The 17,585-nt window shown below is 36.7% G+C and overlaps 1 long non-coding RNA gene across 5 annotated transcripts; it reads left to right on the top strand.

Moving 5' to 3' along the window:
• Positions 1-8,431: 8,431 nt before the first annotated feature.
• Positions 8,432-12,022, top strand: LOC110920455. 5 transcript variants are annotated; one of them, XR_004862803.1, is made up of 6 exons: positions 8,432-9,086; positions 9,404-9,691; positions 9,829-9,849; positions 10,442-10,597; positions 11,581-11,729; positions 11,816-12,022. It is a non-coding gene; the product is annotated as an uncharacterized LOC110920455 (long non-coding RNA). The 5 variants fall into 5 exon arrangements; XR_002581708.2 differs by having other exon boundaries at positions 8,432-9,691; positions 10,437-10,597; XR_004862804.1 differs by having other exon boundaries at positions 8,432-9,691; positions 10,437-10,597; positions 11,632-11,729.
• Positions 12,023-17,585: the final 5,563 nt, after the last annotated feature.

A 17,585-nucleotide genomic window follows, 5' to 3' on the forward strand; every position in this document is an offset into this window, starting at 1 on the left:
TAATTTCTAAAAGTTGAGGACTATATGTGTTATTTTACAAAACCACAGGGACTATCCTATGAGCAAACAATAACGAAAATGCCACCACATTTTTTTTTTTTGCTTTTTTCATGCCTTTCGTACATTTTGTACGATAAGGTTGTTTATATGTGAACTTAACTCTTTATTTCTATTACTACCAAATCAAAATCTGAAATACAAAAGTAGGATAAACATCTTCTTTTTCATTAATATAATTGGTGCCATCATCGCCAGCACCGTCAGCCTCTGCTGCAAGTCGCTTTCTGAAGGATGCTTGTGAACTAGGGTTTCCCGACGGCGAATCGAATTCATCAGAAAAAGAATTGCAAGGTGGTTGGGTTTTTCTGGGTTCAGATTCGGTTATGGATCCTTCCGATGAAGCTTCTCTCTATCACAATATACATCAAATAGGTGATGGGTGTAGGGTGTATGTTCAGTTTTTAATAAAATATATTACAAGATATATAATAAATAATAACGAGACTCCCATTATTTGTGGGAAATTCTACTAGTACAATACCGGTTACAAAAGTTGAATAAGAGTAAAGAATACACATTAATTGTACCAATCTTAATTCAAGCCGTATTTTTAGTGGGTCTTTCTCACGCATTTTGTAGCATCCTAGACTCAAGTATTCACCACGTTGAGTCTTAAACCTTGATTTTTGACTGCAACAAAGAACATACTAAAAAGGTGACGATTTTGGTTGAGGATCGTGTTTGACACAGGACCCTTAAAATAGATTCCACGTATCCTCTCAGACGGTCTGTCTCCCAGGGTACAACAACCGGAACAGTATGTGTACTGCCGGAGATGCTCTCACACCCAAGAATACACCGAGTATAATGGTGTTCTAAATTGTGAAAAACATAAAGCTAAGTTGGTGATGAAGAATTAGAGAGTAATACTCTCTAGATTCTATAAAACTTTGTACATCAATAAATTTCTCTAGTATATCTCTTTCATTTTATTTTTCTATAAATTTTTCTTTCATGTATACAACAAAGAGTCATAAGATTTCTTTTTTATACTCAAAACTAGAATTCCATATTTAATTTCTATTGTTTAAAGATAATTATAACAATAAAAACCTACATTATAAGTCAAATAAGAATTATTTTTTTATTCATGACATGTTAATATCATATTAAATAAAATAAAATAATAAGACCTAATAAAAACCTTCATCATGATTTTTGAATAGAAATTAAAAGTCATAAAACCACCAATTTATGACAAAGATGAATTTATACAAGAGTCACCAAAGTTTAGAAATATTGACTTCAACCACTCAACTTCGAGCACCGATATTCCATTCATCTTAGTTTCATTTTGGACATAGTTTGATTCATTATGATGCCCTCATTTTATAAAACTTTTATGCAATCACATTCATTAATGTGATTGTTATTTTTCCTCAATAGGATTTTACTGAGAATGTGTAACATTTGTGCTTGTAATCATTATGAACAGTTCAATTATCAATAAAACAATGTTATTTGATCCCAATGTTTGTTTGGTTGTGTTTTACATTTTTCATGTTTTGACTTTTGTTCAATTTCAAACTCTACATCGCTTTCTGGAGAATTATACGCTAACTGGTGCTTAAACGTACTCAGTTTAATGCGACAAATACTCCGGAACATCAACATATACTCAACCTACCTTAAATAACCTTTACATAACTTAGAAATAAGTTTTGAAGGCCTTGGTATGGCAAAAACAATTTAATTCACTTACAGGGACTAAACTTGACAAACTGCGAAAGTATGCCAATTTGAACTGTAACAAACATTCCGGAACATGTCCATAAGTTAAACATACCATAAATATCTTTTACATAGCTTAGAAATAGGCTTTGAGGGGTTTGGTATGCTAAAATAAACTTTTGGGTCATTCAAGGACTAAAAGTGTTAAAAAGTGCACAAGTTTGCACTTTCGCGCATAACTTACGTTCTGAATACATCCGGACATCCAAAAATTTATGTAAGCATCCTTATATTATGCCTAAGTGTTTGGCATGAGAAAAATCCATTCGTCGCGTAATTTGGATCGTCTTTCGCGCTTATGCGCACTCCGTCGTAATTAACCAAACATCGCGACCGTACGGCCAAACGAACCGACATCCGAGATATTTTTGAGCACATTTTAAGTTCCCTATACTTTAGCTTCATTTTAGAGCTTTGAAATGAGGTTAACGGGGCTTAAACGTGCCAAAAATGCAGCAAATACCAAGTTTTGGTGCTGTAGGGACCAAAACTGCAATTCTGCCAAACTAGGGGCTTACGGACTGTAAGCCATAAGCCATACGGTCCGTAAGGAGTCCCCAGTACAGCAGAACCCACATTTAATGCTGATTGGCTCTTCAAATGGCGAAAGGTCCAATTGCCTTTTCACCCAATCAAAGGCCAAGGGCCATTAATTAGTGACCACAACATTTTGACATGTGTACGCACAAGATCGTGGCACGGTATTCGATAAACGATCCTAACGGTTCCACTTTTCCTATAAATACCCCCCCCCCCCATTTTGCTCAAAACCCACACAATCTGATCTTAAGGCTCTAAGTTGGAACCATTGTTTCATACCTGAGCTATTTTGATCTAGATTAGCATTCGGGGACCCTCCGTAAGTGTTCTTTCGTTCTTTTATTCGCTTTTCGAGTCCGAAAGTCGAACTATGTTTGACTTTCTGCATTGACCAGTTTATGGTCGATGCGAAGTTCATTAGAACTTCATAACGTGAGCGTGATCACGATGGTTATGGTCCGTAGTGACTATACCTACTGATCACCACGTTATCTAGGCTCAGTGACGAGTCGTAGTTTCGGCCAAAATGCGCATTCTTGCGTATTTTGTAACCAAACTACTCGTGAGCATCAAAGCCGTTTGTTTTGATGCCAAACCTGTTTTCTAATCTTAGTTAAGCATGTTCTAACATGCTTAGCTCGTCGCTTTTAGTTTAGTGCATATATAGGGTCGTAAGGTAAGCGATCTAAACCGTCGCTTATACTTTCGAACCCGACCCATTTGTCGATCATTAGGATCCGACCAAACACATTAGGTGACCATAGCTATAACCTTCCGAGGTTATGCCTTGTGGTCACGATGTTAGGCGTTCCAAACGCGTTCTACGCGAACGACGCGTTAAGGTAGCATAAGCTACCTAAACGGGTCGTGAGGGGTCGCAAGCACTTAGGTTAGGTTTCATTTTAGTATGTAGGCTTTGTTAAACCATACTACACGAGTCTCCATACTCGTTTGGTTTACGAACCCGCATACTATCCGATCCTTCCGATTTGGTCCGGTATATTAACATAGCTACCTATTAGGTGCCGTTTGATATCCCGTGATCTTTAGCATTATCTGGTTATTATACAAGGAATTCAAAGCAATCTCAGGTGAGTACATAGAACCCCTCTTTTACTGTTTTCCAACTGTTTTGGGGTGAAACACATGTGCCTATCTGTTACTTTCATGCTTTCCATGTTTTCACATCGTATATCTGCTATGCTCATTAGTACATTATAGTACATGATTTCATTACATTTTATTCTATGTATGCCCATTGTGTGCGTACTTAGTACATTGATTTACATTACATTTCTGTTGCATATGTTTACTCAGCATATGGACACATTGATTTACATTACATTTCTGTTGCATATGTTTACTCAGCATATGGACACATTGATTTACACGAACATTTCTGTTGCATATGTTTACTCAGCATATGGACACATTGATTTACATGAACATTTCTGCTGCATATGTTTACTCAGCATATGGGCACATTGATTTACATGAGCACTTCTGCTTCGTATGTTTACTTAGCATACTTAGTACAATGGTTTACATCACATGCCTTCATTTTGTTATGACATTTGGTTTGTTTAACATGGGACAATACATTCATTAACATTGATCACGCCGTTCGTTAGTAGGTAGTGGTACCATAGGAATTGACAACTCCCGTTTCTGAAATCCTGGGTTTGATAGGATTGGAAGGAATGACCGAATTCGATATACATAACTTAGATAAACCTTTAATTTGTTTAAGGGTTTATCGCCGCAGTCTCAAGGCTTGGATGTATGCATATTTCACAATACCGCATAAATGTTAATATCAATAGTGCATGCATTTTTCCACAGAACATAACGTTGATTTAAACCACGTTTTACTTCAACGACTTGTTTTGTGCATTTTACATATGGTTTAAGTTGATACATTTCGCTTACCATACATGATACATTTTGGGATACACATTACATGATTTACATTGAACATAAACACGTTGACATTGACATACACATTTGGTGGTTTACATTGAACATAAACATTTGACATGGTTTACACAATAACACTTGACATTTGGTTTATACATGAACAATTTACATGGTGGATTGGTTTGGGTAAATGGTTGGAGTAACGTGCCGTATGTAATATGATACAAACATGGTGGATACGCCGCTGGTACTTCCTATATATAAATGCTTGTATAGTATTACATATCGTAGCGTTATCCAAGTCATTTCAGTTTAGACACATTACATTTTACACAAATAACATATTCTTCGCAAGACATTATTTTCACAAACAACTTATCTTATTCAACTCATTTTACTTGGTTACTCGTTTAACCTTGCACTTATCTATACATATCATCTGATGTTATCGTTTTTCAAATGGTTTACAAAGCAAGACAAATTACAAGGTTCATGACAGACTATTATTAAACATTCTTTAAACTCAAGTCATGAATCCCATTTTCACAAAACCTATGTATCTCACAGGCATTTTTATGCTGACGTACCTACTTTCACATGTGTTTTCAGGAGCTGTTCCATAGGATGTTGATCACGATACTAGGGCGGACCTGTGCCTTAGAGACTAAAACTGAAGATAGACTTAGTTAACTATGTTATAAACTCTTTGTTTTCCGGTTTAAGACAATGTACTACCCTTGTTTAATAAATAAAATGTAACTTAAATTTCCATGGTTGTATAACAATTAATTCTGTCCACAACACTCCCCGACGTTTTCCGCCGCGGTTGCATGTTATACGCGGTCGGGGTGTGACAGAATGTCTACTTGGATGATCACCCTCATCCAAGTTTCTAGGTCTGAACTCTTTTTTACATATGTTATTCACGATTGTGAATAATGTGTATCACCCACCCAATGTTTCTTGGGAACATCATCCTGGAAGGGTATCCCTTCGAGGATTTCCTAAACCTTGAATTCTCGTATGCAACTGTCATTCATTGTGTGAATGTTTCATACAACCGTTCATACAATTATTTAAAGCGTGCACCTCGATGATACTCGCCCTCATGGGTTTTCATTGTCGTTCGACCTTTTATTCTGTATCATAACTTCATTTAGGTCCTTAATGAGCAAGCCCTACTTGTCATACTTCCGACCGTTCCACCATCATGTCGGTAGATCATTAGATTCCTGCCATCTTCAGATGCGGGCCTCGTACCATTGAAATGTTCAAAAGATTTGTAACGTCACAATTAGTATAATACAAGGTATTCTATAATACTTGTTAACACAAGCAGTTCACTAACTGTGTCGGTCTTTTACCAGTTCATTTGGGGTAATGTGCGTTCACATATTTTACCGGAATACTAGCTATACCTCACTTGAGGTGGTCTATTATACAATTTTGGCCTAACCATTTTTAGCGGGACCATAAGCCCTTACTGGGAGTATGGCCCATTACACATACGTGGTGGGGTCAAAGTAATGACCAGTTATCAATACCTTGCAATTCTTTTTGCTAATTCTTAGCAAAGCATGCTCGTACATTATGTTTACCTGTAAGTATGGAACTTAACAAGACAAAGCATTAATTACCTAGTTCAAACGGTAATATCATCACCATTTGACCCATATGACCCGTTTGTCCTTTTGGACCATTCTTGGTTTGACCTTTAAGCGTCTCAACCAATCCATATATTGTCTATCACCAAAAAGGGTGATTCAACACATTTTTACCTGTTATGATTTACACCATAGGGTCCTATTTCTACAATTTTTTGTTTCATCACCAACTTGTGAGTTACTTACTATTTTACCCATTTAAGTCGTTATGGCTTACACCATATGGTCCCATTTTAAAATTCGTTCTTTATCCACCAACATGTGATTTAACACAGTTTCACCATTTTAACCCGTTATGGTTTACACCATAGGGTCTTGTTTTTACAAATCTTTATTTGATCACCAAAATGTGATTTAACATAGTTTCGCCCATTTTGACTCGTTTCATGGTTATCACCATGCGGGTCTCGTCTTTAACAAGTTATTGGTGTCACCAAAGGTGATTCAATAGTCATTTTTACTCGTTTGACCTGTTATGGTTTATACTATACGGTTTCATCTTATCGAGTTATTGTTTATTACCAAAAATATATTTTCTTCATGACGTTATCCATTTTGATATGTTCTATAGTTTACACCATGGGGTCTTATATTAACAAACTCATTTGTTTAATCACATCCGGTCATTTGTTAACCTTGTTTTAGACCAAATACTTCCCATTACATAAGTAGTGGCTCTATTCTAGGAGGTGTAAGCTTTACTTACTTTGTTTTCGCTCGAGCTTCCTCGCATCTTTAACCCTTTTCATGACATGTATGAACACTTGATCAAATCTCTAAATTGATCAAGTATTTTACACATACAAGCAAGTATGATGACTATGTCACACCCTGTATTTTGCGGAAGCGTAATTATGTGTGACTTGCTTAATATCAGTGTATTCAACCATAACAAACATCTATATGATAAAACTAAAGATGTTCATCCATTAAAATAGTTTAAAACATCACAAACAACATTGTCTTGAAAACCAACACAAACTTCAAATCCAAATACAAACCATGCAACTTGTTTTAGAGTTCCACAAGGACTCGACAAAAGACATTAAATAAAACCAGGCTTTGGAAGATGTGTCTTATCCAGGATAAGACACACTATCCAAACCCTTAGACTCCGGATGACATCTCTTATTCCCAACATTACTTGAAACATCCAAACGTCCGCCAGATCCACATTTAATTTCCCGAAATACATGTAGTTTGAAAACATCAACAAAAGTTGAGCGAGTTCATGTGTTTTGTGTGTGAGCTCGAATAAACTTTATAATCATCATAAGTAAGTATGTATTTATAAAACCTTGGTATGAAAACAACAAGGAATAGATCGATTAATGATTTGCAAGGTCATTAATATGTGTGCGATGGTGTAGGAAGGCTCAATCCTTTGCGTATTTCGTACCGGGCCTCCCGGCTGGAATGACATAGTCACCACATGCGGTCAACTCGCGGACCCATGGGTGGGGCTCGCAACACCCAAATAGATCTATAACTGTAGGATCGTTCTCCGACCTGTTTGAGTCGTTCAGAGAAGTTCGTATCCGAATTAAGAGGCGGAAACTAATAATTCGGTGCTATTGAAGCTGTATTCACTTTAATATTGTTGTTTTATTGATCTTCAACTCGATTACAAGGTTTGACAGCACTTCGGCAGCACTTCGTGGCTTAACCGGAAAATTACACCGTTAACTATGTGTTGGATCGCTCCCCTATTTATAGATATGTCTGGTTCGCTTATATGGACTGCCATATAAGCGATCCTAGACCAATGACAGATAAGCGATCCTAACCTTGTACACATAAGCGATCCAAACATCAAACTGACACAAGAGCGATCCTAGGACATGTAAAGATAAACGATTCTATACAAATCACTATTTCTAGGATTCCGTGTCATTTCCGATTTGTTCAGCTTTAAGACTCGATGGAAGACGTAGTCAGCAGACGTAGGTGCACTAACAGACTCCCCCTCGGATGTTGACGGAGTCTTCATAGAGTCTTCGCACATGTCTATCTACAATCTTCATCAGTCGACAATCTGCCTCTGAAATATCTGTCGTTTCAAGAATCCTTGTTCTCTATCTTCATCATCATCAAACTCTTCTCTCTTGAATGTTGACACGGTGTCTTCAGACTCCCCCTCTCACATAGCTGGGATCGTAGTCTAGAATTCAAACTTTCACTGGTTCTAAGATCGTTAACAGGCTCCCATCAGGTTCCAGATCGATACTGGCTTCATTCTCTCTCAGGATCAATATCTGGCTCAAGACCTGCACAATCTCTACCTAACCATAAGTTTCTACAAAAATTAAAACTGCTCGACAATTTAGAAACTATATTGAACCAAAACAGTAATGATTTTGCATTCAAGAATTTAGAACTGGTTCTTATCAAAAAACAAACTTTATCATCTTCACATAAACACTCCCCAAACCAGTTCTTCAAGTTTAGCACTTTTGAATTTCGAAAATCAGCATCTCAACACCAGTTGTCAAAAAACTTTTTGATTTTTTCAAAATTATATAACACTCTAATTTGCAACATTTTGTTGTATTAAAGGTTGTACATCAAGCTTGGTTGATGTCTCAGGCAGTAAAGATTGTACACATTGCTTAAAGTCATGTACTACTTGACCTTAACTTTTCCCTACTTGTACATAAAAGAACATGAGATGCAGACTTTAGACTTTAGAGAGAGAAAGTAAGAGTCTGAGAAAGTAGAGAGAGAGAGCAGCAAAGAAAAAGGATCCGATGGGTTCCGGTCGCCGGTGATGACGGAGCCATGGTGCCTTTAGATGGAGCTACAACAGTGATGGTCTAGGTGGTGTCGGGTTGGAGAAAGAAACAACAGTGGTGGTGCTAGGGTTTGATAGAGGATGATGGTGGTAAGAGGCGGTGGTTCAGTTATGTGACGACTTCTTCCTTTTCTTAAAACCCCCTTATGTCTTGTCTCTCATGTCCTTATCATTCCTCTAGGGTTCTCCCCTTTCTCCGACGAAGGAGCCGACAACGGTAGTGATGGCCGACCATGATGAAGACGATGGTGTTTCTTTTGTTGAGAAGTGACGGTGGTAGTGATGGTCGGGAAGACGATAGTGTTTCTTTTGTTGAGAAGTGGCGGTGGAGGCAAAGATTAGGGTTCCGCGATGTCTTCTGGTATAGTTCATGCCAAACTCAGGTAAGGTTCGACTCTGTTAGTATTCCGTAAAACCGAGCCACTTTGTCGTCTTTACCAAAGAAATTATATACTCTTATGTTACCCTTAAAAAATAACTGAATTTGACTTAATAGTGACCGTTTGATCAAGCTGAGATGAGATATCAGCTGTGTAAATTAACCCAATTCTTCTAGAAGGAGCAGTTTTTCAGCAGTTGTAACTTGTGTTGTAACCTCCTGTTTTTGAGGATGAACCTGGGTAACCAGAATCATGTATTTTAATAGGCCACTCCGATGTGATTCAAATATTTCTTTTGATGTTTGATTTGCCATATGAAGCTGTATCAACACTCTTTTAACCCACTCGGTGGCGCGTGATGTTCACTCAACTCTATCAACGACGCCCGCCACCGGTGATGACGTAGCGGTGGTGAATAGTGAATTGGAGACGGACCCGCCCGAAGGTTCTGTGGAAGAGGTACACTGAATGTCTGTACCAGCATAAAGAACTAGGCTTGTATTTGGAGGTGAGCCGGGTCAGGTTTACATATGGGTTTGTGAGGGAGATGGAGCCTAGGTTTGCTAAGGCGATGGAGGAGCTTGAAAAGGGGATGATTTTAAACCCATGTATGTTTTTCCTTTTGATTTTTGACTACTTAATATGTTTTAGTTTGATGCCCAAGTACCTGTCTAATTCACTTAATAATGAATGGGTTGATATTTTTTTTTCTAACAACGGCTCGATGCCCTTGAGATGGAAACAGCGTACCCGACACGACCCCAATGTAAGTCAAGATCCTTATCTTATTTTGTTAATATGTTATTTATAGCTCATCTTCTGTACTTATATTTGATCTTCAATACTTGCTTTGAAATTTGGCTTTGACTTCTTTGTTCTGTATCACTTCATTTCTTTTATAATTTTACTTTAGGTGACAGGTCTATGGATATGGGCTATTATGTGAAAATTTAGTATGAAAATTTAAACCAATTTATAGATCTTGATTAGTCAGTTGTTTTTAAAATAGTATCAGTTAAACTTATTTGTAATCCAATGGTTCGTATCAATCGGTAATGAAGATTAGGTAAAAAAAAATGGAAAACACCAAAGCGGTACCAATGTGGTAAGTACCGAAAAACCGGTACCAAGCGGATATATTCAGTACCCACTTTTCCTCAATTTTGGCATCCACATTTTCGGTACCGATCTCATCCCTAGATGACATGTTAAAGATCTTGATTGTGCTGCCTCCGGCTATGTGTTAGGCTACTCCATTGATAATAATCATTTCTTTAAGATGTTACTTGGTTGGTATTGTAATTGCGAGATGTCTCACAATTCTAATGACCTTATAATTCAACGTGATGGCAGCGCAGATTGGAAGGTTACCATTTAAAGAACATCAAATATGATAGCTGGAGTTCAAATTTCATCCTGCTTGTATAAAGATGACACCAGAGGAGGCTAAACAGATATGGCTAATGCAATTGTCTTGGCAGACTGATTTCTTGCAAAACTACAATCTTTAAACTGTGAGTATTTTGTTTCTCCCAATCACACACTTCATCCATACGCTGCTTCTAAAATAGATAATTTTTTTGTTTCATTATATCTTTATTATCTATATGTTTGTTTAAAATAGATAAATCACTAATTTAATAAATTAGAGTGATAATAATTATATTTGATCTCGTGTGGGACTAATTGATATGTAGGTAACTCGAAAGGCCCTCATGTTTTTTTTTTGAACGACCAACAAAATCAATCCCTAGCACTCTTGGGGCACCCACTGCACCAAACGGAGTACCCCAAGGGTAATCCGAGTCCACCACCAATTCCAGGGAAAGGCTCTCATGTAATATTTGATTATGTCCACTTTTAAAGTCCTTACAAAATCAAGTCGAGGCGTGTGTGAGTGTGTGTATATATTTCTGTTTCATTATGTTAGTTAGAGAAAATATACTTTTCTAATTATGAATTAATAAACAAATTTCAAAGTAGGCTGATTTAGGTTGTGGTTTATCTCCAGTGGAGTAGTGGGTCAAGTAGGAAAGGTAAGTTCAAAGAGAACATGTCAAATGGTTGAAATTCATCTCAAATGTATTTTTAATGTTTATCGTCTCCCACATTGTATTAATTAAAAAATAGAATATTTGTTGGATATTTTAGTGTAATTTGAGATTGCGTGTGACATACAAATAAGAGTGCACGCTTATTTGAATGTCATTGGGACTAACGGGGGATCCAAGGGGGCAGCGCCCCCTTGGCGGGGGTTCGGGGACAGCGCCCCCGAGAGAAGCGGGGTCCAAGGGGCGGCAGCCCCTGGCGGGGTCCATTGGGCAGAGCCCCTGGCTGGGTTCGAACTGCGGGCAGTTATGAAAAACTGTAAATACGCTCTCTTAAACAATTTTCCAAACCCTAGACGAATTTGCAATTCGTCAGAATCCCTAAAAATTCTCTCAACCAAATTCTCATACAGAAATCTAGAATCAAATCTGATTTTATCCGATCAAAGATTGGTAGGCCACTCCAATTGTTTGATCTGAAAGTGATTACACGACTTCAGATTTATCCAAGCAATTTCGAATTTCTCCAACAATATTACGGTACAACAAAGCTATTGTAGGCGTTCTAACAAGTATTGATACATAGCTTGGAGGTTAGGTGAGTTTATTTATTTACTTTTACGATTATTGTAATTATTATATGTTTTGGTTTACTAAATGGCCTGAAAATGTTCTAAAATGCAGTATGCAGTATGGTGACGGAACCCATATCAGTTGGTTTGAACGTTGGTCTTGACATTGTTAGGGGAAGCTCCAGTTTTCTTTGTTGATGATTTACGTACATGCCAATATTTTAAATAGATATCATCTGAAACTAAAGGAATCTGAAACAACCATTATTGTTGGGAATAAGAAGATAGTATCATGTTAGAATTCTAATTTATTTTAGTACTTATGTCATTACAACACTAAAATATACTGTGTACCCGGCCGCAACGCGGCGGGTACTTTTCTAGTTTATGCTAAAACACACCAAAAATCTTTTTGAATTTTTGAATAAAAATAAATGCAGAAATGAAATATTTACAGACAATATTTTTGTGAGTTTGTGCAAGAGGATCATATCAGTTATAAAACATATCACAAACACCGTTAAGCTTGATTACATGTTAAGTTCTAAACAATTTACCTAGATTGTCAGTATGTTTGTCCACTTAAATTTTCACACAGATTTCAATTGATTCGAGATACGATATTAATGTTTTAGAGACTTAAACTTAATTGTGTATCACTCCACTTGAATATACTCCCGTATCCAGATCCCAAATATTCAGTCTTACAGGTGAGTATACCACAGATGATATCTGTAAAGGGGTAGATGCAAAACCGTGAGAGCTCAGGTCAGAACTTCCGTTCAGCAGAGAGATGACGGCTCGACTTTTGGTGGGTCCCCTTTAGAGGATCTTTTGTTACAACAGCAAAGATTACCAATTTTATTGTTTAATCAGTTTGCTGAGGGCAGCGCTTATGTTTCAAAGCTTTTTGCAGAAAGTATTATTCGGGGACTAGGTCAGTATTTCCATACAGCAGAAGTCCCGGAATAATACCCCAGATATCACTGAGCATAAAGACCTAGTATTTCAGAATACGGGACCTTTCAAACAAGATTTCGGGGGTTACCCATATATCCAAGAATAGTTACCCACGAATTAAGTAAGTTTGATTTAGGTTTATATCTCGTGTCAAACTACTAAATGTGCAAAAATCTACTGACACATCCGCAGTAAGATTGTTTATCACATTTTGACTTTACAATTCTTTAGCGTGCTGTGATAGTCCACTGATGTACTATCATTTCCTCTTTTATGCAACAAAAACTCATTTTTCAATTTTATCATGTTTTTGTCTTTTTCAAATTTTCTGATGTTTTTGGATTTTCTAAAAATTTCTTACTCCCCCTAAAATTCAAATACATCTAATGAAAATTGAAAACAAACTATACAAAACATGACAACTGATATCGAAACACTTCAATTCTCCATCCGTTTGGCTTAAACAATCAGAACTCCCCCTCTTAACAAACTATTTTCCCATAATGATTTCAAAACACTTAAGTTTGTTTTAATCAGAATGGTTTTTCCGGAAAATAAGTTTCGTTGTTTTTACCTTTTGTAAAAATGGGGCAAAATCATCACATTGTTTACCAAATTCATGAATGATAATTAAATCAAGTCCAACTCAATGACCTTGATTTAACCACTTGTAAGATCAACTGGTTCTTATTCTGAACCAATTACAACAATCACAAACATACAACCACTTGTAGATATAGCAATTAAGCTTTTCAAACCTGTTTTTCAACCAATTACCATCTTTTGGTTGAATTCTCAAGGTGCCGATTCCTACTCCTCGCTTACAAACCTGGGAGTTCCGGCAAGTCCTGCAAAACCTAAAACACAGATTAAGAAGGATGCCGATTCATGATCCGCAATACCATCTTGGGTCAGGTTTTTATTCTTGGAAAAATATATCCACCCAAGCCTGACCTTCCTTGGGTGTAACCTCATTGTTTTCATTGTTCCTTTCAACCAACTTGTAAACCCATCCTTTGGAAAAATAAAAATCTTTAATGCTTTGGGCCTTACCACTGACCATTTTTCCAAAGATGCGTTTTACATTTCCGTTAAAAGTTTTTTCAACATCAATTTTCTTCTTATCAGAATAAAATTGATTTGAAATTTCAACTTTTCCGATTTTAGATTTGTAATTTTTAGCACTTAGTGGCGGAAAATTCACATCGTCCACTTTCGGAACTTTCTTTACAATCTCTTTCTCAACATGTGGCTCCTCTGATTTTATGGAATCAGAATCATTACCAGACTTTTTACCTGAACCTTTTACAACCCATTTCTGATTTGTAGCATTTTCTATTATTTTGGAAGCACTCTTTGAAGATTCTCCTTTTTCATAAATCGAATTCTCAAAGCCTGTGAACTTCCGGGTTGACAGTTCAGTCTTTTCAACAACTTTTTCTTTCAATTTTCTTGAGACTTCTTGTTTTAGTCGAAATGTCTTTGGACAATCTTTCGCAACATGACCCACAGCTTTACACTGAAAACAAGATCTCTTTTCAACCTTCTTCGGGTCTTCCTTCTTCTTCATGTCCTCTTGCTTCTTAGCAAGGAATTCTTGATTTGTCTGATTTCTGAATGATTTTTCTTTTTCAGCTTCTGTTGTTTTTCCTGCAACAAACATTGTTTTTGGTTTATAAACTTTTTCATTTTTATAGTTTTTCTGTGGAACAAAACCAAGACCTTTCTTTTTGTAATTACGATTATGGTTTGGTTTCTTTTGGAAACTATAACCACAATTGTAACCCATTTTCTTGTTGATTCTTTGTTGATCTCTTGAAGTGTATTGTTTAGGTTTTCCATTAAGATTAAAATCTTTTATTTCAGAAATATTAATTTCTATTATTTTGAAAACCTTTTGAATCATTTCAAGTCTGACACTTCTTATTGGAAAACTCTCATCAGAATATAATTTGTCAGAACCTTTCAAAGTATATGCCACTTTGACCGATTCATCATTCAAATTAGATTTTGAAAGTAAAAATTCTTTATCATAAACCCGTTTGTCCTTTTTGACTGTTGGCTTTGACGCACTGGACCCAGACTTTGACTCGGGTTTAGACTTCGGTTTTGATTCCTCATTGTCATCTGTGTCTAACACCTGATCAACCATACTTTTTATCAACTTTGACTCATGATCAGTGTCTGATGACGTATATGTGACATCAATACTTTCTGGTAAGTTATCCGACGACCCAGACTCCCATTTCAAATTGATCGCTTTATTGACTCTTTCTGAATTTGGATTTCGAGGTGAATATCCATTTTCGACCAGAGGTGGACATCTATTGTAGGATACACTCGGTTTCTTACCAGAAGCTTTCAACTTTTCTTCATCATTTGTCATGGATTTTTCTTCTTCAAATATCTTCACTTCTTCAAACGTCTTCAAATCTTTTACCACTGGATAAATCCTGTCAACAACAAAAGTAGAACATGAGTAACTGTCTAATAATTTCTTAACTTTCTCAGTTTCTATCTTTTGTGTTGCCAACTCAAGCTCGAGATCTGCACATTTCTTTATGTTAAAATTCGCCGTATCAAGCTGTCTGAGATAAGCTATTTTCAAAGTATTCATAGCTTCAGCTTGTTCACCATCAGAATCAGTATATTTGTTGATTTCTCTGTTCATAGTATCATACGATTCTTTCAGCTTGTGAATATTGTGCAGCAAGTCATTGTTCTGCTTAATCAGCGAATCACAGTTCATGCATTTTTCTTGGACCATGACCGGTTCAGCATCCACTTTAATCTCGAATTCAGGAACTTCTTTCACTGTCCTGCTTGAATTTAAAAATTTAGCTCTTCTCAATTTTTCAGCTTTTGCTTCTTCCTTCAATCTCTCTTCCTCTTCTGCCTCCTATCTGTTCTTTCTTTGTCTCTCTTCAGCAGCTTCCATGACTTTTCTGCATCTTTCTGCACATTTCAAATCATAAGCATTAGCATAGAAAGCATGAGAAGTATTTTTGGCCATAAAGTCTTGATCTGGACAAAAATCATCCCAAGTAAATCCTTCAGCCAACTTCTCGTCATCTTGTTCAGCTAAACACACTTTGCTTTCTTTCTGAAGATACTTTTCCCAGGTAAAATTATCATATTTTCCGTAGCTAACAACACATGCCTTTTTATCAACCACATCTCTCCCATGAGCCGTTTGTGCCTGCTGCTGTGCTGGCTGAGTGATTTGATGATAGATGGCCTTCTTGTGATAATCATTGTTTCCGAAAGGATTCTGGGCACCGGTAGCTTCACGGTTTTTGCATTCCCTCTTGAAATGCCCCTTCTCCCTACAACGAAAACACGTAACTTTAGATTTGTCATAACCTAAAGCTGAAACGTTTGCATCACGAAAATCATCACGGCCTGTAATTTGTTTGAACTTTTCAGCGCGTCTCATCACACTCGCCATACACCATTTTATATCCATCAATTCCATTTCTTCAGCATCAATGTAAGTCCAGGAACACTACAACCGGATATCAAAATCACAATCAAGAGTGCGGAATACTATTGAAAGTGATAAGAACAAGAACACAAATGATTGATTAAAACCAAAGTGCACACGGTTTCTAGAGAACCGTCTGGTACACCCACACAGAAATCGAAAAAATGACAAGAAGAACAACCAACCTCTCTAAAAATGTCTAACCTAATAATGAACTAGGTTCACCCTATTTATAGTTACATAGGGTGACCTAGTTACAGACTGGGCCAGGCCCACATGCACAATATTACTAACCAAACAAGCCCAAATCACTTAAATAGCCCACATGGCTTATCCCAATATTATCTAACCCACTACAAGGCTAAGCCCAATAGCCTATATTTGTGTTTGATAAAGATAGGCGTAAACCTACACCATTATAGGGCCTTACAATATCCCCCTAGGTTTATACTGTCTTTATCAAACTGTTGTCTTCATTATGTTTCTGTGGGAAGATACTTCATCTTTTCATCTTCAAACTTGGGCTCTTTTGTTCTTCTTACTCGTGATCAGCTTTGCTTGAAAATCTTGTTGCAAAGAATGCAAGCGGAGGATTCTCAGCAACTCTTTTCTTTGTCAATGTCTTCAATTTCAAGCAGGTTCACAGGTACTTCTTCAAATGTACTATCACTGTCAGAGATGACTTGTATCTGGTTCTTCTGACTCAGGTACATCTTGTTGTCGTGATGCTTCATGCTTTGTCAGCAACCAACAGCATCTCATTCTTCAATAACCCCTGTTTCTTGATTTAAAACTAATTCTGCACATGCTCAGAAATTCATAAGCAAACATTTATGTGCAACAGAGGAAAGTACCACATGAACACTAGGTACATCCAAGTATTTGTACTCGGATTTCAGAATTCAAATTTCTTTCAATTTATGATGATCAATCAAATCTTCAAGAACGGTTAAAAAATTTTAATAAAACAAATAGGCACTCTATGTTTGGATTTTTTTCATTTTTTAATTTTTAAAAGTAACGATATAAACTGAAACACAAACAAACAAAGAAAATAATATACAATTACAAATTGCAATGGGATCAAATCACAGTGTTTCAGGCCAGACTACACTTATCAACACTAATTTTCTCTGGGTGATCCGAGCGATTGCCAGTATGTTTGTCCCCTTAAACTTATCTCCCTAGGCCTTTTTTTCAAGTGATGGTCTGCAACTGATTTATCATGTTTTCATTTTAAATTTGTATGAACACTCAAATCAATCACGATCAATTCCCGGATTTTTAGATTTGAACAGACTATCATACGAGTAGTTTCCCTACCACATATTTCACAAGCTCGTTCTAGGAGTCTGAAATCTTGACTGGGACTGGATTGAGAAGAGATAAGAATAGATCAGCAGCAGAGATGGATATAATATACAGATCAAATGAGATT

This window comes from Helianthus annuus, chromosome 7, assembly GCF_002127325.2.
Source record: "Helianthus annuus cultivar XRQ/B chromosome 7, HanXRQr2.0-SUNRISE, whole genome shotgun sequence".
NCBI lineage: Eukaryota > Viridiplantae > Streptophyta > Magnoliopsida > Asterales > Asteraceae > Helianthus > Helianthus annuus.